The sequence below is a fragment of the Sceloporus undulatus genome, chromosome 10 (genome assembly GCF_019175285.1).
Source record: "Sceloporus undulatus isolate JIND9_A2432 ecotype Alabama chromosome 10, SceUnd_v1.1, whole genome shotgun sequence".
Classification (NCBI taxonomy): Eukaryota; Metazoa; Chordata; class Lepidosauria; order Squamata; family Phrynosomatidae; genus Sceloporus; species Sceloporus undulatus.
In genome coordinates, this window is record NC_056531.1 from 10,561,543 (window position 1) to 10,585,268 (window position 23,726).

The 23,726-nt window shown below is 44.7% G+C and overlaps 1 long non-coding RNA gene across 1 annotated transcript in view; it reads right to left on the reverse strand.

The window, feature by feature from the left end:
- LOC121916656 overlaps positions 1-23,726 on the reverse strand; it is a 30,295-nt gene that overhangs the window by 5,277 nt on the left and 1,292 nt on the right. The window lies entirely within an intron of this gene.

Consider the following 23,726-nt stretch of genomic DNA (forward strand, 5'->3'; position numbering starts at 1 on the left):
CTAGCCTGAAGAAAGAGGCTCCTCCGTCCTTAACTGTCATCCTTCGGACTGTGAGGGAGAGAATAGGCTGGCCTAGCTCCATCAGAGCTAGCCTGAAGAAAGAGGCTCCTCCGTCCTTAACTGTCATCCTTCGGCCTGTGAGGGAGAGAATAGGCTGACCCAGCTCCATCAGGACTAGCCTGAAGAAAGAGGCTCCTCCGTCCTTAACTGTCATCTTTCGGCCTGTGAGAGAGAGAATAGGCTGGCCTAGCTCCATCAGGGCTAGCCTGAAGAAGAAGAGCCCTCCCTCCAGTCCATCTGCCTTGGTCCAGGCCTCAGGGGGAGAGAAGAATGCTGGACCTGATCCCCTCCCCCCCACACACCATTCCCTTCTCCTTTTGTGTCATGTCTTTTTAGATTATAAGCCTGAGGGCAGGGAACCGTCTATTATCCCCTCTGTTGTAAGCCGCCCGGATTCACAGTGATTGGGCGGCATATAAATAAATCCTATTATTATTATTATCATTATTATTATTATTATTATTATTAATCATCTTCTGGCCTGGGAGGGAGTGAAAGGCCGGGCCCAACGCCATCGGGCCTGGCCTCGATTAAGAAACTGAGCCCTCTCTCCAGTCCATCTGCCTTGGTCCAAGCCTCAGAGGGAGAGAAGAATGCTGGACCTGATCCCTTTCCCCCCACCATTCCCTTCTCCTTTTGTCGTGTCTTTTTAGATTGTAAGCCTGAGGCAGGGAACCGTCTATTATCCCCTCTGTTGTAAGCCACCCGGATTCCCAGTGATTGGGCGGCATATAAATAAATCCTATCATCATCATCATCATCATCATCATCATCATCATCATCATCATCATCATCATCATCATGCCAAGAAAACCCTGTGATAGAGTGGTCTTAGCATCACCATAAGCTGGGAACGATTTGAAGGCCCGTAACAACAAAGATCCCAACAGCGTTCTGGCCAAAGAACCCTAAGAAGGGCAAAGAGGGAGCATGGTATTTCCCACCCACAGTTAGCAGCAGATGAAAAGCTCAATGAGCAGCAAGCACATATCATCTCTTCTTGCATACTACAATAGGATGTTTTGTATTTCTACTTAAATAGATATAAATAAGATAAATCCCATAAAATAGCATGTGGACACTAACAGCATCCAAATGGCTGCCCTCTTTCAGTCTTTTGGGATGATGTGCATGTGCTACCCCTAGCAGATCCTACTTCCATCCTCTATAAGCAGTGATCTCTCTTTCTCCTTCTTCCTCCTCCTCCTCTTTGGTTTTGCCAACAGGCATAGTAAAACAAAAGAGAAGCATGGTGTAATGGCTTGAGCATTGGGCTACGACTCTGGAGACCAGGGTTCGAATCCCAGCTTGGCCATGAAAACCACTGGGTGACCTTGGGCAAGTCACACTCTCTCAACCTCCAAGGGAGGCAATGGCAAACCTCCTGTGAAGAAAATCTGGCCAAGAAAACCCTTTGATAGCCTCGCCTTAGGGCCGCCATAATCTGAAAACGACTTGAAGGCACACAACAACACAGTAAAACAGCCTAACCTCAACCTTGGAATAAACTCTTCCAATTGCCACCACATACTGTTTTTGTTATGAGTGGAGAAAGGGAACGTTTTCTTCCCCCTCTTAACCTCTATACTAAGGCAAGCGGCAGAACCACAGCTGAAAATGTCAGGAAACCCAAGCCTGTTCCTTGGAGAAACACGTTATAATCCTACCGTGCTGTTGGCAAGAGAGACGTCTTAAATAATCCGGAAGACATTGCTCTTCGATGCAGCGGTTTGGAAATCTCACCACTTTTCTCCTTTCTATCACTGTAGCGTTTTCCCAGGGCCAGATTAATGATGCTAGTAATGCAAGAATGTGGGATTACTGAACGTATAGCAGGAAACAATTTAAAGAGCAAATGAGGCTTTAGAATCCAGAAAAAAAATGACCTTTCTAGGCAACCAAAGGCCATCTCTCATTTTTACAGCACCTAATTTACACCCGTTTTGGTTTTCCACATTGTGCTTGAGCTGGTTGCCCTCATTCATTTCACAGTCATGATGGAGAAAAATGCACAGTTACTTCCTTTCTTCTTAGAGCAGTCATTACTCCTGCTGTTTCCCCGCTGTTCATTCTTGTAATCCTTTTGCAGACCTGCTGATATTAGCTAGAAGGGATCAGAATAAGCCAGTCGGAGGCCTTTTTCCAAGAGCAGGCTTTTTTGGGGAGGGTCAGTTCGGTGTCAGATAGGATTGGCCTCTGTTCTGCCTTACCCCAAGTCATGCTAAGATTGGCCCAAGCACCGGTAAAAGGATATGTCCTTTGGGAATCACAAAAATGAGGCTTGGGCTCAAAGCAATGGCTTGATTCAACTCTTCGAACCCAGTACAATCTTGTTTGGTGCTGATGTTGTGTGCCTTCAAGTCATTTCTGATTTAAGGTGACCCTAAGGTGAAGCAATTATGGGGTTTTCTTGGCAAGATTTGTTCAGAGGAGGCTTGCCATTGCCTTCCCTTGAGGCCAAGAGCCCGCGACTTGCCCAAGCTCATTCAGTGGGTTTACAAGGCTGAGCTGGGATTCGAACCTTGTTCTCTAGAGTCATAATCCAGTACTCAAACCACTCTACCCCATGCTGGCTCTCTACTATCTTGTTTACTCTTACAAAATACATTTCCAAAGCTGGCCATCTGTTCTTAACAAAAGATCCTCCTTTGTTTGAAGGCCTCCTCCCTTGGAATATCTGTCCAGTCCAAATAGAACTGCCAGTTTAGCAGCATCCCAGTCCCTGAGATTTCAGTGATGAATCTTTAACAAGGGGTGCGTCTACACCAGTGGCTCCCAAACTTTGGTCCTCCAGACGTTTTGGACTTCAGCTCTCAGAGCTGAGAGTTGGCCAAGCTGGCTGGAGCTTCTGAAAGCTGAACTCCATAACACCTAGAGGACCAAAGTTGGGGGATCACTGGTCTACACTTTAGAAACTGTGCAGGTTTGACCCCACTTTAAGCGCTGTAGCTCCATCCTAGGGAATCCTGGGGCTGGTAGTTTCACAAAGTCTCAAACTTCCTCTGCCAAAGAATGCTGGTGCCTCCCCAAACTAAAAAAATCCCAGGATTTGGTGGGATGCAGTTAAAGTGGTGTCAAACGGCTTTACTCCTACAGTGTAGATGCACCTCAGGAGGTGGGATTTTGTGATGTCAAAGGACCCCTACGGTGTCATAGGGGTGCATCCTTGCGATATCACAGACGTAGGGCAGTGGGGAGCTCCCCCCCCCCCCGGCTTGACATGCTGCCGCTGGGGATTGTGGTAGGTGCAGTGCTAGCCTTGGAGGGTTTTTTCCTCCTATGGGTTACAGCACTGCTGCCAGGGCCTGTGCAACAGACAGGGCTTATGTTGATGCTCCACTTTTTATTTTAGTCCACTTTTGATAATGTTTTGGAAGCTTTTCCACAAAAAAAAGCCTAGGTTAGGGCCCTGGTGCTTCTGACATCTTGACCCAAGACCACCTTATGGAAATGCCACCCCAAGTACAACATAATAGAAGTGAATAGAGGCAGCGAGAGAGAAGACATGCTTTCTTTGATGTGACATGACCTGAGTCTGAAAGAGGTTGACGCTACAGACTTCTCAATACAGCTGGGTCCTCTTTGGGGTAGTGTAGGGGGAAGCCCACAAAGAGCTCTCCAGCTTGCTTGTCATCATGTTTTATTTTTCCTCCAACTTTGACTAATAGCATGTTTCCGCTGCCTTCCCTCTTGGACCATCCCTGGCTCACTTGCTCTGTCCTGGCCTCACGTCTCCTCACTCGCCACTTCAGTAGGCTGCTCTCTTCCCATGGCATGATGTCCGCATCCCTCATCGATCTGACCCCCCCCCAACACTCCATCATCCTCCCCTGTGCCCCTTTCAAATGGCCTCTTCCCACATTGTGTGTAGTAGCGTGGAAGGGTCAAAACCAGCTCCTATACTGCCCTGTCCTCCTCCATGGCTTCCACCTCCAGTACCCCCAGCATGCCTGGCATGTCCCTTAAATTGCTCCCTAATCCATGGAAACATTTGACCTTCTCTCATACCATCCTGAAAATGCATGCCCCCTTTTTAATTGTGAGGTGAAGACAAGTTGCTTTGGACTGGCAAGGCCTGGTCCAAAATGTGCTGAGCGCATTAGGATTGATGTAAGCATCACCACAACCATAAATCCTCCCAAGGACATTTTTTAAAGAAAAAAACTACACAAATCTGAGTTCTCTGAAGATTTCTAAACTATGTAAGCATGATCAAAGGAAATGTATGAGATAAGAACCAATGGATGGAAATTGCATGCCGTTTTAGCTAAATTAGGGAAGAGGTCTCGATGGTAAGAGCTGGTCCTCAGGAGATGTGTCGTGATCAGATCGTCTCAGAAAGTGGTGGTGGGTTCTCTTTCACTGGAGGCATTTAAGCAGATGCTCCACAGCCATATTTCAGAGCTGGGCAACCTTTGCCCTGCCAGGAGTTGAGCTTCAATACCAACAATGGGAATCTTGTAGCCCTCCAGATGTTGCTGGGCCACAGCTCCCACTAGCCCAAGCCAGCAGTATCACCCATGGTGAGCCATGCACCAAGTGGCAATCCAACGCCATCTCAGAGGGCTGCATGGCTCCTATCCCTGTACCACACATATTGTGCAGATCATTGGCTATGCTGGCTGGGACTGATGGGAGGTGAAGTTCAATAACATCTCGCTACAGGTTTCATAAAATCATAGAGTTGGAAGAGACCCCAAGGGCCATCCAATCCAATCCCCTGAAAGATGGCCATCGAGCCTCTGTTGAAAAACCTCCAGAGGAGGAAACTCCACCACACTCTGAGGGATCATAGAATCATAGAGTTGGAAGAGACCGCAAGAGCCAGGAAGAGCGTCTTCCACTGTTGAACAGCTCTTACTCTCAAGAAGTTCCTCCTAATGTTGAGGTGGAATCTCTTTTTCTGTAGTTTGAATCCATTGCTCTGTGTCCTAGTTTCTGGAGCAGCAGAAAACCGCCTTGCTCCATCCTCAATATGACACCCCTTCAAATATTTCAACAGGGCTATCATATCATCTCTTAACCTTCTCTTCTCCAGGCTAAGCATACCAGCTCCCCAAGTATCTTCTCATAATCCGTGGTTTCCAGTCCTGTCACCATCTTTGTCACCCTCCTCTGGATACGCTCCAGCTTGTCCACATCCTTCTTGAATTGTGGTGATCCTACGTTGAGCAGCAAGTTGGACTACTAAATGACCTCTGATGTTTCCTTTCAGCTCTATCAAGTGGTGGTCATTGGGTGGTACTTCTAAACCGATTAATGTCATGGAGGACCCAGATATCAGCTTCTCCCACCACCACATCCATACAGGAGGGAAAGGTAAACTAGTAGCACAGTATCTTTTGTTTTGGTCATGGTAGCTGCGGCACTGTAGACCAAAGATGGAACTTTTCCAAGCCAGAACCATGTTAAAGTTAAATTATAGGGCTACAAACCCCATTCATTTTAGAGGGAATGCTTCCAAACGGTACTATTTCTCTGCCTCAGGGAGCAGGTTCTCAGTACCATCAAAGGGCAGCAAATTGTTAGTTATTTACTTTATTATTACTATATTTGTACTGCCAGGAATGGGGTGAGGTGCTTGTGGGATCTTCTGCTTCAGAAGCCAAAATAACTTGGCTGGCGCTGCGTATGCACTTAGATGTTACAGCTTCAAAACATTTGTTTCCTTGGCTTTTTGAAATGTTTTCCCAAGAAATTCTAGAGTAGGAATGGGGTTGGGGGAATAACTACCTCTGCTATCCAGGCTGAGTCTCCCTAATCTGGAATTTTGAAATCCAAGATGCTCCAAAATTGTCCACATGTGTGGTTGAGATAGTGACACTTTTGCTTTCTGCTGGTCCAGTGAACAGAAACTATGTTTTATGCACAAAATTATGAAAAAAATGTTCATCAAATAGAAGTTATATACAAAGCTTAAACAAATTTTATGTTTAGATTTCGGTCCCATCTCCAGGATATCTCATTATGTTTATGCAAATATTCCAAAATCCAAAAAACAAAAATCCAAAATGGTTCTGGCCCCATGCATTTTGGAGAAGAGAGAGAGTCAACCTGTAGTATGAGTTAACTTTCTATAGACATTTTTGCAAGCTCTGGTAAAATCATGAAACAAAATACTACTTGGTATATAATAAAAAGTGGAAACCAACAGTAATAAGGCCATAGCAGAGTGACAGAGCATCTATTTCTCTTGAGAAAGGTCCAAGTTCAGTTCTCAGAATCAGGTAGCAGGAGAAAGGAAAGACTTTTCTTTCCTTGAAAAGCAGTGTAGGCAATAAAGAAGCAGATGGACAAATAGTATAAACAGGTAACACAGCACATGCACACTGAAATTAATACAGTAGTGCTTTCATACTACTGGGATTGCCATGGCTCCATCTTACAGAATCCTGGGATTCTGTGAAGTACATAGAATTCTTTGCCAAAGCTGCCGTACTGTAGTTCAAGCAAATATGCTCAAGAACTCTATTATACCTCACCAAACTACAAATCCCAGGGTTTTGTAAAATGAAGCCAGGACAATTAAAGTGGTATCAAACTGCTCTAACTGTGTAGTGTGGAAGGTGGCTTCTTCTTTAGCAGAGGGACCACAGCTCATTGGTGGATCACAGGCTATTGGAAGAACTCCTGCCTCAGACCCTGATAGCTCTTGCCAGTCACTGTCAATGGATCAGTGGTTTCACTCATGGAAATTCACCTGCTCCTGATGCTCCATGTGGAGTTGCTAGATAATTTGCCTCTGTATCTTGTGTTGCACTTCTGAATGCAAATTTTTTCATCATGCTGCCTGATTCATCCCTTCCAAATGATAAGGCTAAGCTGAAGGAACATGTTTTATGACCCAGTTGTGCGTCACTCATGTGTCAGGATCCAACCTGCAACAAAGGAATCTATTGCAGACCGGTGCTGTGGGAGAGTAGGTTGCTTCACTAGAGTTGGGGTGCCCTTACTGTCTCACTCACTTAGACTCACTCAGGTTGCCCCTTGGCTTGCAGAGATCTTAAACTGAGGAAGAAGAATTGGCAGGCTGCGCTCCAAGGCTCCCTGAGGCAGGTGTGTTATGGCGCTTCCTTGAGAAGCATTGCCAGATCTGTAGAAGGAAGGAAGCCAATCTTTCTACCTACACACTGTGGCATTGAGGTGGGAGGTTGGCACCAAATGGAGCTTGCATCCCAGTACCTGCCTGCATAGCATAGCATCAAGCCAGGCTTCCCATAGGTGTGACTTTTTCCTCTTTAAGTGCCAAGAGACATACTTGGATAGACTGGGAATAACAAGGCAATGGAAAACAGTTTCCCATCACATCTTCAGCTATCTAGAGGTGAGGCTACAGAGGAAGAGCCAATGCCCAGGCTGAACCTGGAAGCACATCTGCTTTTTCACCTAATTGGAAATCTGTGAGATAAGCTGAGCGGTGAGGCTGGTGTAGCACAGTAGCACAGCATGCTGGCTTTCTCCATAGAGACGGTCAATCCCAGGTTCAATTCCTGGCATGAAAAGAATCAGATGGCAGGGGAGACAAAAGAGCTCTGAAATTGTCCCATGGCACCTGGAGGGCCACAGTTTCCTCATCCTTACTCTGGAATTCTGGTCCTGCAGGTGGTTTGGACTTCAGCTGCCAGAAGCCAGTGGGGTATAATGGTCTGAAAACTTGGACTATGACCGGGGTTCAAATCCCAGATCGGTCATGGAAACCCCTTGAGCAAGTCACACTCTCTCAGCCTCAGAGGATGGCAATGGCAAACCCCATCCATACGGGCCACAAGGAGCCCTGGTGGTGCAGTGGTTAAATGCTGGTACTGCAGCCACTCACTCACAGTTGCAAGGTTGTGACTTCGATACCAGCTAAGGGCTCTAGGGTTGACTCAGCCTGGCATCCTTCCATAGGTCACTAAAATGAGTACCTGGCTTGTTGGGGCAATTACATCATAAACCGCTTAGGGAGTGCTTAAGTGCACTGATAAGTGGTATAGAAATATACTTGCTATTGCTATAGAAATTTGCCACCTGGCAACCTCTTCCAGATTTGGCAGGGATGTTGGCTGGCTGGGAAAGGGAGGTGCTAGCGACAGCACTATGGACTCATCCCTTTTCTGCCACCATCACCTTCCTTTCCCGGCCAGCTGGCATCAGCAGCTCCCCACTGCCCCACCTGACAGCCAAGAGAGCCCAAGGCAGTGAAGAAGCACAAGGGGAACAATTTCCATCTGGGTATGGGGTGGGGGGAAGTAGGTGCTGGATGGCAACTGCACTTCATGCCTGCCGGCAGCCACAGTGCACAGAGAGGAGCAACTGGGGTGGGAAAGGGAAGACAGCTATGAGTTGCTGCATTGGTAAGAGCCAGCATGTCATAGTGCTTTGAGTGTTGGACTATGACTCTGTAGACCAGGGTTTGATTCCCAGCTTGGCCATGAAACCCACCCACTGTCATGCTCTCTCAGCCTCAGGGGAAGGCCATGGCAAACCTCCTTGGACCCAATCTTTGCCAAGAAAACCCCATGATTGGTTTGTCTTAGTGTTGCCATAAGTCGGAAAAGACTTGAAGGCATGTCATCACAAAAACTCCTGCACATGAGCTGGAAGAAGGGAATTTGTTTGGCAATTTTTTTTTAAGTGTAACTCCCAGAATTCACCCTTTGGCTAGGGGATTCTGGGAGCTGCAGTCTAAAAAAGAGGAACGTTTCCAAACTCTGCCTTTTGGTCGTTTTCGTCCCCCTTGTTAACCCAGCCATGCCCTTTCCTTGATCACCAGTGAAGTGAGCGTGCCCCCACCAAATTGAGTGTTTTCCATTTAGCCTTTTGGAAGGTGCCCAGATTCATCTTGGGAAACAGCCTAACCCGGGCATCGGCCTTACAGATGTGGAAACCACAATTCAGCCCTTAATATGGGCTTAGATGAGAAATGCAAATAAATGTATAAATCCAAAACAGACCTGGCAGTTATTTGCTTCTATTAAAAAAAAAAATCCTTGCAATAGACCAGATTCAATATGTTTGTTTTATTTGGTTTGGTGACCGATGTAGATATTTAAGGCTTCCAATAAAACATTTAAATCACAGCGAAATACCCACAAATCAGTTTGACTCATTTGGGTGGGAGGATGGTTGTAATTGTGTAAAACATTTTCAGCCCTTTATAGAAAAGTTTGACTGGGTTGTGGAGCTAACAAGCCATTGGGTTCTATTCTAGGTCCAAAATGGTTGACTTCTTTTAAAAAGTGCTGCCTGAGAGAATAAATAGAATACTAGAAAGATTGGGCCAAATGAATGGTGTGAATGGAATTAATAAAGAGAATGCAAAAAACACCACATTGAATAAAGGGAAAGCCAATTTAATTATTTCTTTCTCTGTCACAATCCTGAAAGAGGGGGAAATGCCCTCCAAGCTATTGTTTGTATTTCAAGAGACGTCTCAGTAGTAAGAGTGACTTATTTATTCATTCATTCATCAGTTGTATTTATAGGTGAGCTCAGTACATCATGAATGGCCCTTCTCCCATGCCACATTTTCCTTAGATCAACCTCCCTGCAAGGTAGGTCAGACTGCTTTATCGCATGAGAAAAGAAAGCGGAAATGGAGCCGGAGAGTAGCACCTTTCTCCATGTCTTAACCACACGATACTGTCACACTTTGATTCTTTTCCTGCAGGAGTCAGTCGTAAAAGTGAGTCTTTTGTCTAGCTGGAAAAATTCCATGCAATGAAAGTAGGTGTGATTCGCTCAAGATTGCCTGATGGGTTTCCACGGCCGAGCAGGGAATCAAACCCTGATCTACAGAATCCAACGCTCCAACCACTACACCACACTCATTGTCTACCATTAGGGTTGTTGTTGTTATGTGCCTTTAAGTTAGTTCTGACTTATGACAACCCTAGGGTATCCTATCACGGGGTTTTCTTGGCAAGTTTCTTCAGAGTGGGTTTTGCATTGCCATCCTCTGAGGTTGAAGGAATGTGACTTTGCCCAAGATCACCTAGTGGGTTTCCACGGCTGAGCAGGGACTTGAACCCTGCTCTCCAGAGTCTTATGTATAGGGAAGCAATTGCTTCCAGCAGCAAACACTGTGGGGGCAGCAGTAGTACTGACCCCAACCCTATCCTAAAAGAAGCCCTGGTGGTGCAGTGCTTAAATGCCAGTCCTGAAGCCACAAGGTTGTGAGTTCAATCCCAGGGCTCCAAGGCTAACTTTTAGAAGGGACTACATTTGTCTCAGACAGCAGAATATCATGGGCTGGTCATGGGCAGGGTCTCATGAATTTGCCCGTTTCTGGTCTACAGCAAGATGTAAGGGTGGGATGGGAAGAAAAAAACAGATCTCTTCTCTTCACTGAAGGGGGGGGGGGGATTTTTTTTTTTTTAAAGATTAGCTTTTTCCCAGGTGTGGCTGTGAACAATGTGAGGGCTGGCGGAAAACACCATCTCATTGATTCCATGTCAATATCCAGGTTTTGTTTCCAGTGGCTTCTCAGCCAGGAGATCCTCTTCTTCCTGCATCAGCTGTTTGACTGTGTACAAGTTCAAACCTCTCCATGGCCCTGACACTTCATTGTTCAGAAGGCAAGGGGGTCACTCAAAGTAAACTGCTTTCTCAAGCTCCACGACGGTATTCTTTTTTCCCATATGGAAAAAGTGGCGAACCATAATGGGGGTGGAGGGAAGCTTTGGCGTTGCCAAGAGCTGCTTTGCTTTGGTTCATGAGCGATGTATCGCAAAGAATCTTAGAATAATAAATATGCCTCCAAACTTTTTATTCCGCCAGACCTTTTCAAGACTAGACTTGAGCTTCGAGGAAGCAGAATTAGAAACTGTCGGGTTGTGAGTCCCAACTTTTGGGAAAAAGAAGGGTATAAATAAAGTACGTAATGGGTGGAAGAGGGTAGCATGTTGTATGCTGCAGCGTGTATGTCTGTAGGGTGGAACCCAGGCATTATTTAAGTATTTACGTTGAGCAGTTTCTTTGGATGGCCCTGAATTCTATGTGAGAATGGTGGTGAGCGTATCAGACTGAGACCTGGAAGATCTGAATCAAGTCTCCACAAACCCATTGGGGGATTTCAAGTTGGCCATTCTTAATCTTGTCATACCTTAGAGGGTTTTTGTGGGAAGAAACAAAAGATGCTGCCTTGAGTTCACTCATGAAAAGGTGGGGTAGAAATGCACCTGACAAATTAAATAAATAGTATGCAAGAGAAATGTGTAACACCTTTGAGAGTGAGGTGATAAACAGACTAGTGTTATATGCCAGCGTGGGGGCATGGCATATGCACACAGCTGGCCCTCACGCTGGCATCACACCATGTGCCCAACTGCACAGCAGGGGGCGTCACAGCACTCGGTTGGCGCAGTGTTTAAACACGCTGCGCCAAAGAAGCGCCACAGCAGTTAAGGCACCTTTTCTGTGATACGAAAATGAGCTACTTTTTGTGCCATGACAGCTAAGGCGTGACCATAGAACCACACTAGAGGACCTACAAATACCCAGAGAAGTGTTTTCTTTAGGAATCTCTAGGTCCTCCATCACAACTCTATGGCCAACATCCACTCGAGGGTGACCATAAAACCACGCTAAAGGACCTACAAATGATTAGAGAAGTGTTTTCTCTAGGAATCTCTAGGCCCTCCAATGCAACTCTATGGTCAACATCTACTGGAGGGTGACCATAGAACCACACTAGAGAACCTACACATGCCTAGAGAAGTGTTTTCTCTAGGAATCTCTAGGTTCTCCATCGCAACTCTATGGTCAACCTTTGGCACAGTCACACTGGAGGACCTAGAGATTCCTAGAGAGAACCTATTACTCTAATTCGTAAAAGTCAAAGCCGCAAATGTGGGGGGCTGACTGTATTTCCAAAAAATGGATAATGTCTTGCCTTTGCTTGTAAAGTTCCAACAAAGGATAAACCCTCCCTATGGGATTGGCCCCATTGCTGAGCAGCTCCTCTTCCTTTCGAATCCGACCGTTCACTTGCCTAAAAATGAAGCAAAATGCAGATGAACGTCTTCTCCGGAAAGTAAACACTTTGATTTTCTCTTCTTGCATTTCTAAGACCCTCCAGGGAAGAGGGGGTGTCTGATTTTGGCAATCCCATGCTCATTTCAAGACCCGAAGCATGTTTTTAATTGTTACATCATAAAACTTGCCAAATCATAAAGAATGTTGCTTTAAAGAGAGAGAGAGAGAGAGAGAGAGAGAGAGAGAGAGAGAAACAGCCTTCGGTTTTATAGACGTTCTCAACAACTTGACTAATACAATAATTGCAGCAATGAGATTGTACTGCCTGGTGGCAAAGAGAACTCGCTTTAAAAATAATCACACCATCTGTCATTAAGAGCATTTGTTCTTTCTGCTAGATTGAGGCCAAAAATCAACAGTGCATTTTTACACCCCCCCCCTTTCTCTATTGCCAGACATCAGCAGCAAGGAAAGTGATCAACGATATCTATAGATCCAAAAAATGGAATTCCAAAATGTACTTTTATCCAAGACAAAGGTTTATTTAATTGGGTGGTTAAACTTGGTTTAAGCACCTTCCCCCCATATATATGTGGACATTTCTATCTATCTATCTATCTATCTATCTATCTATCTATCTATCTATCTATCATCTATCTATCTATCTCACACACACACCAACCTCCCCCCCCCCCCCGTGTGTGTGTGTAGGTTTATATTATCTTGAGAGACTACTAACATACTGCTTTCATTTGTGCTGATCTTGGCTATATTTAATAGCAGGGTTTATTGGCGAATGGCCAAAGAAGTAATAATGTGATTATATCACACATTGGCAGACATTTTAACAGGCTGCAATTATCTAGAATTTGTGTAACCTGCACATCCGTGGGTTTACCACACTCGGGCAAACTCTGACAACTGGTGCCAAGTTAGTCATCTTGAGAAACGCCAACTTTCTTTTTATTCCCCTTTAGAAACCACCTTCCTAGCTCTTGTGGTTGTAGACATGGATATGACACGGAAGAGCTGCCTGGATTCCAGCAAACTCAGGCAAGAATCTGGGTGACAAAGTGCTTCAGGTTTTGAACTAAGACCAGGGAGGCCCAGGCCCAGCAACTTCCACATCATGAAAAAAGCAAACTGTGATTGGTGTAACATCTACAGGTGTTACTTGGTATGTATAGATTCAAATAGGATCATAGAGTTGTAAGGGACTGTTGGAAGGGCTATCTAGAGTTGGAAGGCCCATCTAGAGTAATAGAACCATATAACTGGAAAAGACCCCAAGGACCATCCAGTTCAACCCTATTCTGCCATGCAGGAACTCACAATCAAAGCATCCCCAACACTTGGCCATCCAGCCTCTGTTTAAAGACCTCCAAAGAAGGAGACTCCACCACCGTCCGAGAGAATGTATTCCACTATTGAATACTTAGGTGGAATCTCTTGTCCTGTAGCTTGCATCCATTGCTCTGGGTCCTGTTCTCTGGAGCTGCAGAAAACAAGCTTGCTCCATCTTCAACATGACATCCTTCCAAATATGTAAACAGGGCTATTATATCACCTTTTAATTTTCTCTTCTCTATGCTAAACAAACAAAGGGGATGCGGTATATTGGATCTTTAGTTATGCTTGGGACTCCAACTCCCAGATAACTCATCAGCATTCTGGGAGATACTGGGTATTGCAGTAAAAAAGTAATATTCTACCCCACCCCCTTTATTTTTATTTATTTATTTAATTTATTATATTCAAGATTTGTTGTTGTTCCATTCTACTTTTTTCTCTATATATGTATATATTTAGTCTTCTGTGGTATTTTATTTGTTGGTTGTTGTGTGTATGTGTTTTTCTCTTTTCTTTTTATAACAATGAATTACCAATAGAAATTTAATGTACAATAAATAATAAATAACTGAATCCCTTTTTTTTTTGGTGGCCCAAAAGATAAAGTTACCAAGCTTTGCAAGATATGTGTCTATTTCTATGTATAGGTTGCATTTCCCTTATCTAAAATGCTTGGGACCAAAAGTGTTTTGGATTTTGGAATACTTATATTTGCATGTATGTACACAATGAGACATCTCGGAGATGGGGCCCAAGTCTAAACATGAAATTCATTTATGTTCCATATACGTCTTATACCCATAGCCTGAAGGTAATTTTAGACACAATAGTTTTTTGTGAGTTTTTTCGGGCTATGTGGCCATGTTCTAGAAGAGTTTCTTTGTGACGTTTCACCAGCATCTGTGGCTGGCATCTTCAGGGAAATGAAGAAGATGCCAGCCACAGATGCTGGCGAAACGTCAGAAAGAAACTCTGCTAGAACATGGCCACATAGCCCGAAAAACCCACAAAAAACTATGGATGCCGGCCATGAAAGCCTTCGACTTTACATTTAGACACAAGGTTTATAATAATTTTGTGCAGGAAACGAAGTTGCTGCACATTGAGTCATCAGAAAGTGAAAGTGTCACTATCTCAGCCACCCATAAAAAAAGTTTTAGATTTTGGAGTATTTCAGATTTCGGATAAGGAAGACTCAAGTTGTACATTCAGAAATGAATAAAAGACTGGTTCCTCAGCTACCATCCACCTCTGCCCATATCTACTTCAGCCTAGTCATGTTCAGTTTCCTTTCTTTAGCCTCTGGCTGCCTCCGCACTGCAGAAATAATCTGGTTTGGCACCATTTTAACTGCCATGGCTCCATGCTATGGAATTCTGGGAACTCTAGTTGGTGGTGGCACCACAGGCCAACGGATAGGGAGTCAAACAGGAGTTCCCAACACCACCTTCTGAGTTCACCCCTCCAAGAGAGACCGGAACCACTGCATAACAAGTGTTCCATCTCAGAGAGGCAGCACAGAAGGATAACATGGTTGGTGGTATTGAAAGCCCTCAAGAGGTCCAGCAGGACCAACAGGGACACATTCCCTCTGTCCAGCTTCCTGAATAGGTCATCCACTGGCGACCGAAGCTGTCTCTGTCCCATAGCCAGATTGAAATACATTTTGGGCCTCCTTCACTTTTATATTTGGGGTAGTGGGACCAAGAAGAAACTTGTCCCCTTTCCTACTTGGGTTCAAGAATGGAAGGATCAGTGCAATGAAAACAGAAGTTTATTTAGCAACACAGTGATGATCCAGATGTCTTTCTCAACTGTCTGGCCCCAGTCCATACATATACCTTACCATTTATCCCAGTTTAGAAACCTATCTAGCAACACATCTAGCCAATCATAAGAGGACATTGGAAATATATTAGCCAAGCATGAAGCAGTAGCATTAAGTCACAATGGAAAATTATCAAGCAAGGGCCAAGTAAAAACGAGTCACACGAAACCTTTGCCCTACATTTCAGATTGTTATTGTTATTACTAGAGAACAGCAGTTAGCTGAAGATCTCTTGCCTAGAGATGTGGGGAACTTCACCTGCACTAAGTGCAAGTCGGTGGCCCTTTTAGAAGTGAAAGTATAGCAGCTGGAGGCCCAAGTAGCTACACTTCAGCATCATAGGCAGCAAGAGGTTTTCCTGACCAGAACGGACCAGATGGTCCTGAACGGGAAATACACAGAGGAGGTTGCTGGGGAGGAGGAGGTCACTTCACATACTACAGAAGTAGATGGTTGGAGGAAAGTCACACACAGAACTAGGAAAACCAGGGAACGTTCTGGGAGATTGCAGCTACAGAATCAATTTGAATCTCTGTCTGTTATCAGAGATGATGAGGAAGAGCAGCAGGGACAGACTTCAGGGACAGAGCAGGGGACCCTGGGAGTACCACCAAAGGGAACAGTCGCTGCTAAGCCTCGGAGGAGGCATGTGGTGGTCGTGGGGGACTCCTTGCTGAGAGGCACTGAACCAGTGGTTTGCAGGCCTGACAAGATGTCTCGGGAGGTGTGTTGTCTCCCTGGGGCAAAGATCCGTGATGTGACAGAGAGGCTGACAAGACTTGTCAAGCCCACTGACCATTATCCCTTTCTTTTGGTTCATGTGGGAACCAATGATACTGCAAGGCACAGCCTTCAGAATATCATAAGGGATTATGAGGCTTTGGGTAGGAAGTTGAAAGAGGTGGATGCACAGGTTGTCATCTCATCTCTTCTCCCAGTCGAAGGGCATGGTCCAGGAAGGAAGAAGAAAATAGCGGACATAAACAACTGGGTCAAAGCTAACAAAATGAATTTCAACACGGAGAAATGTAAGGTACTGCACTTAGGACTGGTTTCCAGACCCTTCACCATTTTAGTTGCCCTCCTTTGGACACGCTCCAGTTTCTCAACATCTTTTTTAAACTGTGGTGCCCAGAACTGGACACAATATTCCAGGTGGGGCCTGACCGGAGCAGAATAGAGTGGCACTATTACTTCCCTTGATCTAGACACTATACTTTTATTGATGCAACATAAAACTGCATTAGCCTTTTTAAATGTCGCATCACACTGTTGACTCATGTTCAACTAGTGTTGAACTTTTGATGGTGATGGGGAACACAATGGCTTGGACTAGTCTGTCTAGTGCTCAGTTTACACTTTAGAATCTTACCTAGTTCTTTCATAGCAGCCCTTCTCATTCCTAGCCTTCTTCTGATTTCTTGACTCCAGTCTCTGTTCTGATCAATGTTTGATCGAAGGTACGAGAACTTTAACCATGTTGTATTTCCTCAGTCTCGGTTGGATTTATGTAGATCCCCCATGGTCATTATTTTTGTTTTCTGTATGTTCAGCAGTAAGCCTGTCTTTGCACTTTCTTCTTTTAACTTTCCTTAATAGTTTCTCCAAGTCTCTGATATTTGCCTCTAGTTTGTAGTTTGACTAAGAAGCCAGTGGATTTTGGTTGGCCCATTAAAAGGTATCACTGGCGGGTTACAGACCACCAGAAAGTACACGATGAGCGCGTACTAGGGTTAGGAAGGGGCGGTGTTTCTGCACCCCCTAACCCTAGTACGCGCTCCACGCGCACAAAATGGCGGCGGCCGTTCTACACGGCCGCCACCATGATTACGTCACGACCGCGCTGCCTCCACACGAGGCGCAGCAGTTGTGACATATTGAGGTTGCACCACGGCGCATACTGCGCCTTTTCTCCGGCCCCGGAAGGAGTGCAATTTCCGCGCTCCTTCCTCGGAGCGTCCGGGAGACGCGCAGTGTGGCAGTTGCAGCTCCTGGACACTGCAAGTGGCGGTGGCAGGAGAGCGCCGCTTCTCGGCAGTAACCTGCCAGTGTTTTGTGGCTTTTGGATGTTGCACTTTGCTATATGGCCAACAAGGCTACCCCTGGATATGTTTGCTGGGACTATAGTGATCTGTAAAGGAATTGGGATTCTTAGAGTGCAATTCAACACCTTTTCATTTAAGTAGTGAAGTTTACTTTTGAGTAAATGTGCCTGAACTGCATTTTTCTTTAGTCTTCCCTGCAGCTTCCTCACACTTTCTATTCTTGTGCTCGAATGTATGAGAGCGGAAAGATGGCTGAGAGCAGAATGTCATCTACAAACCACAACTGGCTTGAATGTTGGCCTAAATCATGCCCCTTCTAACTTTTGAAAACCGTCTCTTTGAGGAACCATCATAAAAGGCAATGAATCCTGCCATTCCAAACAAAGAACCTGTCTTCACAAGGACCAGAAACACGTAACTCTTGAAACAAAAGGCGAAGGGAAGCAAACAGAGATTCTCAAGAAGTGAAAGATTCAATCTGGTAACATTTTCTTGTCTTTTGTTGTATGTGGGTGGACCCAACAGAAGACAACACACCCTGCCCTGTACAAATGATGTGAAACTTCATTTCACACAGCTGGCTATAGTGTAAGCCATCTGGGATGATAAGATCTCCTGCATGTGAAACCTGGTTGCTCACTATACACACAGAAAGAATGAAAGGCTATAAAAATCAGGGATTTCTGGTGAAAGAAAGATGCAGAGACTGATTTTCAGATTTTGAGCAATTTCTAGTACATTTAGTCAAGAATATTCTAAAGCAGGATAGAGTTTCCACTCTAGCATGTTCCAGATGTATTAAATTGTTTTGATGACCCTCTGCCAGTGTGGCCATAAGAAGTGAAGATAATGTAGGGATCTGGAGGCTGTCAGAGTGGAGAAGTCTAGAATACAGTTGAGACATACTGCCTAGCAAACTGGACCCAGACCCAAGACACTTGAATTTAAAATTCTTATCTTGTAGTGTTCTCTCTTTAACCACAAAATGTCTGAGAAGCCTTGAACACAGTAGACTGTGCTGGTCTATGACCATAATAAAGATGAACTGAACAGTTGGCCCTCTGTATTCATGGATTCTTTATCCACCGATTCAAGCATCCACAGCTTGAAAATATTTATTTTTTAGAAGTTACAGTCCAAGCAGCAAACCTTGATTTTGCCATTTTATATAAGGGACACCATTTTACTAAACCACTGTATTTAATGGGACTTGAGCATTCATGGATCTTGGTATCCACAAGAGGTCCTGGAACCAAACCCCAGCAGATACCAAGGGAGCACCGTTCCTTGGTGCTTATCCATCTTGATTGAATTAAATCAGAATCTTTATATCCAAAACAGGGAGCCACAGTTTAACAGTGGCTAACTAACCATGATCTTCAAGTGTCTGTAAACTGTGGTAGAAAATCATGGATAGTGGATTGACATAGGCTGCCTCTGAACTGCAGAAATAATCCGGTTTGACACCACTTTAACTGCCATGGCTCCAAGCTATGGGATTCTGGGAATTGCAGTTTTGCAAGACATTCAGCTTTCAGAGAGCTCTGGTGCCACAACAAACTACAATTGCCAGAATTCCATAGCATGGAATCATGGCAGTTAAAGTGGTGTCAAACTGGAATGATTCTGCAGTGTGGATGCAGAAACAGTTGAGACTTGCAGCGCAATACTACAAGATGAAGTACTCCTGTTTGAAGCTCTGCAAAAAAAATCATGCTATTTTCCAGGATACTCCATTCCTTACCACCTGGTTGTCTAATACATCTCCTGTCCAGGAAACTATTGACTTGCTCAGTAATCTCTGAGTGCTGTTATTTATATACCTATCTTTGTCTATTTGGTTATAGCTCTATGCAGCTCTCCACTAAGAGAAAGAACTTGCCATTTTTAATATGTATAGCAGAGGTAGAAATGATGTGGCATTTCAGATGCTGTTGGACATCAGCTCACCACATTCCTCGCCATTTTCTATGCTGGCTAGGAGTGCTGGCAATTGTAGCTCAACACCATTTGGAGGGCTGTGTAACTGCCATCCCTGGTATACAGGATTAAACCACAGTTCCCGATTTTGGACTGTACAGTACTTCAGTTCTAAAATGTAAGTACCAAGAAAGGAAGGAAGACATGTGCAGCCTAGTTGCTTATTCCTTGCAAGTAAACACCAGCTTAGTAAGCTGGAAACCGGGTGTTTGGACTTGTGGGTTGTGGCTGGACTCATTTTGGAAGAGGGGTATATTTGGTGATGGATGTGTGATTGAAGCTCAGCTGTTTACATCAGAGTCCAGAGTGTCCTTTCAGAAGCAGAACAGTCATGTATGAAAGAAAACTCCTACTTAGCCGCTGAAATGTTTCATCCTTTCATGATGATGGCCTTGACTGGGTAGCTTCCCTTTATTCATTAAAGCCATCAGGGGGGAAACGTTTACATTTGGAGAAGTTTCACTCTTAAGATCAAAACACTTGCCTCTCCGCTACTATAAATCAAGTCCACTTATCATTTTCTTCTGCTATCCTTCTGTTAAACCTTCCTGGTTCACACATTAGGAGCGTTCTTTCAGATATTAATTTCTTTCATCTAGCAGCCGCAACGAATGGGAGCAAAAACGTTTCCCACAATGGACCAAAAAACAGAAAATAAAAATCACTGCTATGTTATTCTCTTGGAAGGGCAGCAACGAAGAATTAAAGATCCTCAAGTGCGGACATATAACATTAAATACCAAAGTCAGGATCGTCCATCCCAGAGTATTTCCAATTTCTACATATGGTTATGAAAGTTGTACAGCAAAGACAAGTCAACAGGAAAAAAACCAACTCATTTGAAATGTGGTACTTAAGAGTCTGACAGAAAGATACCATGGACTACTAAAATGACAAATAAACGGGTCTTACAGCAAATTGGGCATGAACTCTCACCAGAAACCCTAAATTGAGGCTTTCATACTTTGGATATATGAGATGATGTGACTCACTGGAAACAATGATGATGATGTAAAGTGGAAGGCAGGATGAAAAGAGAAAGACCGCATTTCATCAAGTAAGGCTGCATCCACACTGCAAAAATAGTCCAGTTTGACATCGCTTAAACTGCCATGGCTCCGCGCTATGGAATTGGGGAATTGTAGTTTTGTGAGAGAGTCTGCCTTCTCTGTCGGAGTGCTCAGCTGGATGAAAACTAAACTCATTCAGTGGCTATTAGTGAAGCAGCCATTATTTTCCAGATGGACCAGGAACTGAAAGCATATTTGTGCAACATTTATTTTCCTTCCTGGAAGTTCACTGTCAATGGCTCACCAGCCAGCAGCCATTGGTGAGACACCACTTTGAGTAGCACTGTAGTAGAGGGAGGTGAAAAGCAGAATGCAAAATGGGAGGAAAGGTAACAGAATGGAGTATCCCTGAAAAGGGCAGGGCCAACAAACGTAGTGTTCAATCCGGCACCATTTTGTTGCAGGTCCCTCTTGTTTTTTAGCCACTCCATGGCCCCCCAGTGTTATCAGCTGTTTTTGCCAACGGGGTATTTGCTGGAAAAGAGGCAGCCATTTGCCCACATGTGATACCAAGCCCTTGATCCGTTTGTGTCACCGATCCTCAATTTAGTTGCATTCATGCTAGAGGTGCTCATAAAAATGATATCCATGCTTAAAACCACTCAGAAGTGCCTGCGAAGAAGGGACCCCCACATTTGCAAATGATACGGCCGTACTTAGCGGACGCTCATGTTTCGACGGCTTTCCCTCCCCTTCATGCTTCTTCCAGGGGTCCCTTTATGCTTTCTGGTATGCTGCCAAACACCTGTGCAGCTAAGAGTGCAACAAATATGCTTGCTGTTTAATTTAGCTTTGTACAGAAAAAGACTGCATTAGGCCTGATGTAGGCCTAATCCCAGGCCTCTAAAGAGGTTTAAGGCACTCTAGTTTCACCTAATCCCGAAACCTAAACCCAAATCTTTGAAAACTCCATGACACCACAGGAATGGGCAAATAAAGGGCCTTCCACTATTAAATTATTAAAAGGACACAGTGTGTCTTTTGGATTTCAGACTTAAAGCTTTCCCAAAGGAGTTTGGCCTTGTCCACAATAAGAAATGTTTATTTTGCAGACAATAGGTTGAAGGTCTCGCTGACGGTTTATTAGGCCGTGTCTGATCGCTTTGGGGGGGTGGGCAAGGGGAGTTTGCAGTGGGTGAGGAGGAAGTGAAAGAAGAAAGAAACAGAAGTAATATCCCTCCACGGAGGTTAAGTATGTAAGAAAAACGATGAAAGAAGTAACATGTCTAGACATTGCAAGCTTTACCAAAAAAAAAAACCAAGCTCCTAAAAAAAAAACAGCCCAGCTAATTTCTTATTTTTAAAAAGAACGCTCCAACCATCCACAATGCAAAGCTGGAGCCTTTAAGCTCAATTCTGAATAGTGTTAAAGACTAGGATTGAACTGCTGCTGGCATTGTGCCCTACGAAGAGAAACACAGTCAGGTGAGTAATTAGCTATAGATGCCGAACGGCGCACTTAGAACTCTGTTGACAGGCCATTTCAGGAGGTAAAAAACTGATATTGGTTAGAACATCACAACAAAGGATATTGCCGCCCACATGGTGTTTGGCTGGTGAGCAGTGCTCTCAACAGGTACTCGGAATTAGGCTGACTATCTAGATCAGTAGGGAAGGGCAGCTGATTTGTTTGCCAATGGCTCCTGGGTTCAAATTCTGACTAAATGATTTTTTAAAAATACCCCCTGGCAGTTTCAGGTAGTGCCGAGAAGGCTTGCAAAGCTGCTGCCAGCCAGTGTGAGGAAAGTGCAACCGGTGGGGCTGTATGCAGCCCCAAGCCCATACATGCAGCCTACACACCCTGCCTGGATGCCTCCATTGTGAAAATTATGTTTGGGAGTGTGCATGCACATGTGTGTGAGTTTTTTCCTGCCCCTGGATGATTCAAGCAGTGATAGTGATTTTGAAGGTCAGAGCCCCCCCCCCCCCCCAAAAAACATACCCCAGACCCCAAAACCTGGGAAAAAACAAAGATGGAAATGATCTTTTGACTATTTTAGGGTTCTTCCCCCGTTCTGCTTTTTTGGTCTTATGTAGTGCTGGAGATGAGTGCTGAGGATACCATGGACAGCCAAAAAGACAAACAAGTGGGTTCTTGAACAGGACTCTCCCTGGAAGCCAAGATGATGAAATGGAGACTGTTGTACTTGGCCACATCATGAGAAGACAGGACTCATTAGAAAATGCTATAATGCTAGGAAAGTTAGAGGGAAGCAGAGAGGAAGACCACACACAAGATGGACTCAATCAGAGATGTTACAGCCTTGAATTTGCAGGACTTAAGCAGAGCGGTTGAAGACAGGAGGCTTGGAGATGTCTCATCCACAGTCAACATGAATCGAGCCCAACTTGAGGACAGGTAACAAACAGCAAATTCTATGAAGCCTACCAGACAGTAGTCAGGAAGGTGGAATAACAGGGCTGGCCCTACCATTAGGTAAAATGAGTCAGTTGCCTCAGGTGGGAGATGCTGCACAGTGGCAGCCAGGTACTAGAGATGACCAAGCTGTGCATCACATGGCATGCTTTGTGTCTCCTAAGCTCATCTTCAGATATTGTGGATGATGAGCTTCCATTCCCACCTTGAAGAAACATTAGACTGCCAGCCCAGTCTGCTATTCCAGACTGCGCCTGAAATACAGTGTCCAGTTCTGGGCACCACAGTTGAAGAAGGCCCTTCACAAGCTGGAACATGTCCAGAGGAGAGTCACCAAGATGGGAAAAGTTCTAGAAACCAAGTGAGGAATGGTTGGTGAGTATGCTTACCTGGGGAAAGTGAAGGTTCAGAGGTGATATGACAGCTACCTTTAAATAGCTGAAGGGATGTAGAAGATGAAGCAAGCTTGCCTTCTGCCGGTCCAGAGACCAGAACACAAGTCAATGGATTCAAACTACAAGAAAGGTGGTTCCACCTAAATAATAGGAAAAAGTTTCTGACAGCAAGAGTTGTTTAGCAGTAGCGCAGACTACTACAGAAGGTGGTGGATTCTCCTTCGATTGAGGTTTTTAAACCAAAGTTAGTTGGCTACTTCCTTGTGGTAGTTTCGCAGTTGATTCCTGCATGAACTAGAGGCCGTTAAGTACCTTCCAGCTCTATAATTCTACGGCCAGGGGCACCATTTTGGGAGCCGCCTGGGTCTCACTCTGGGAGAAAGGTAGCATGACAAACAAACAAACAAACAAACAAACTTGCTCTTTAACATCACTGTTCTGGAAGATACCTACTCAACAGTGAGCTGAATGGAGTTTATGCAGAGGTATGTAGGCACAGAGTTGCAGTCTTAAAATGAAAAGAAGTGGCCTTCTACCAAGTCACACCATTCAACCATTTACTGTTTTGCAAAAGCTCTTCAGGGTTTGAGGAAGAGGTTGCTCCCATTCCAAACATACACTGAGACTTGGGCCTAATCTCCACTGCAGAATTAATGCAGTTTG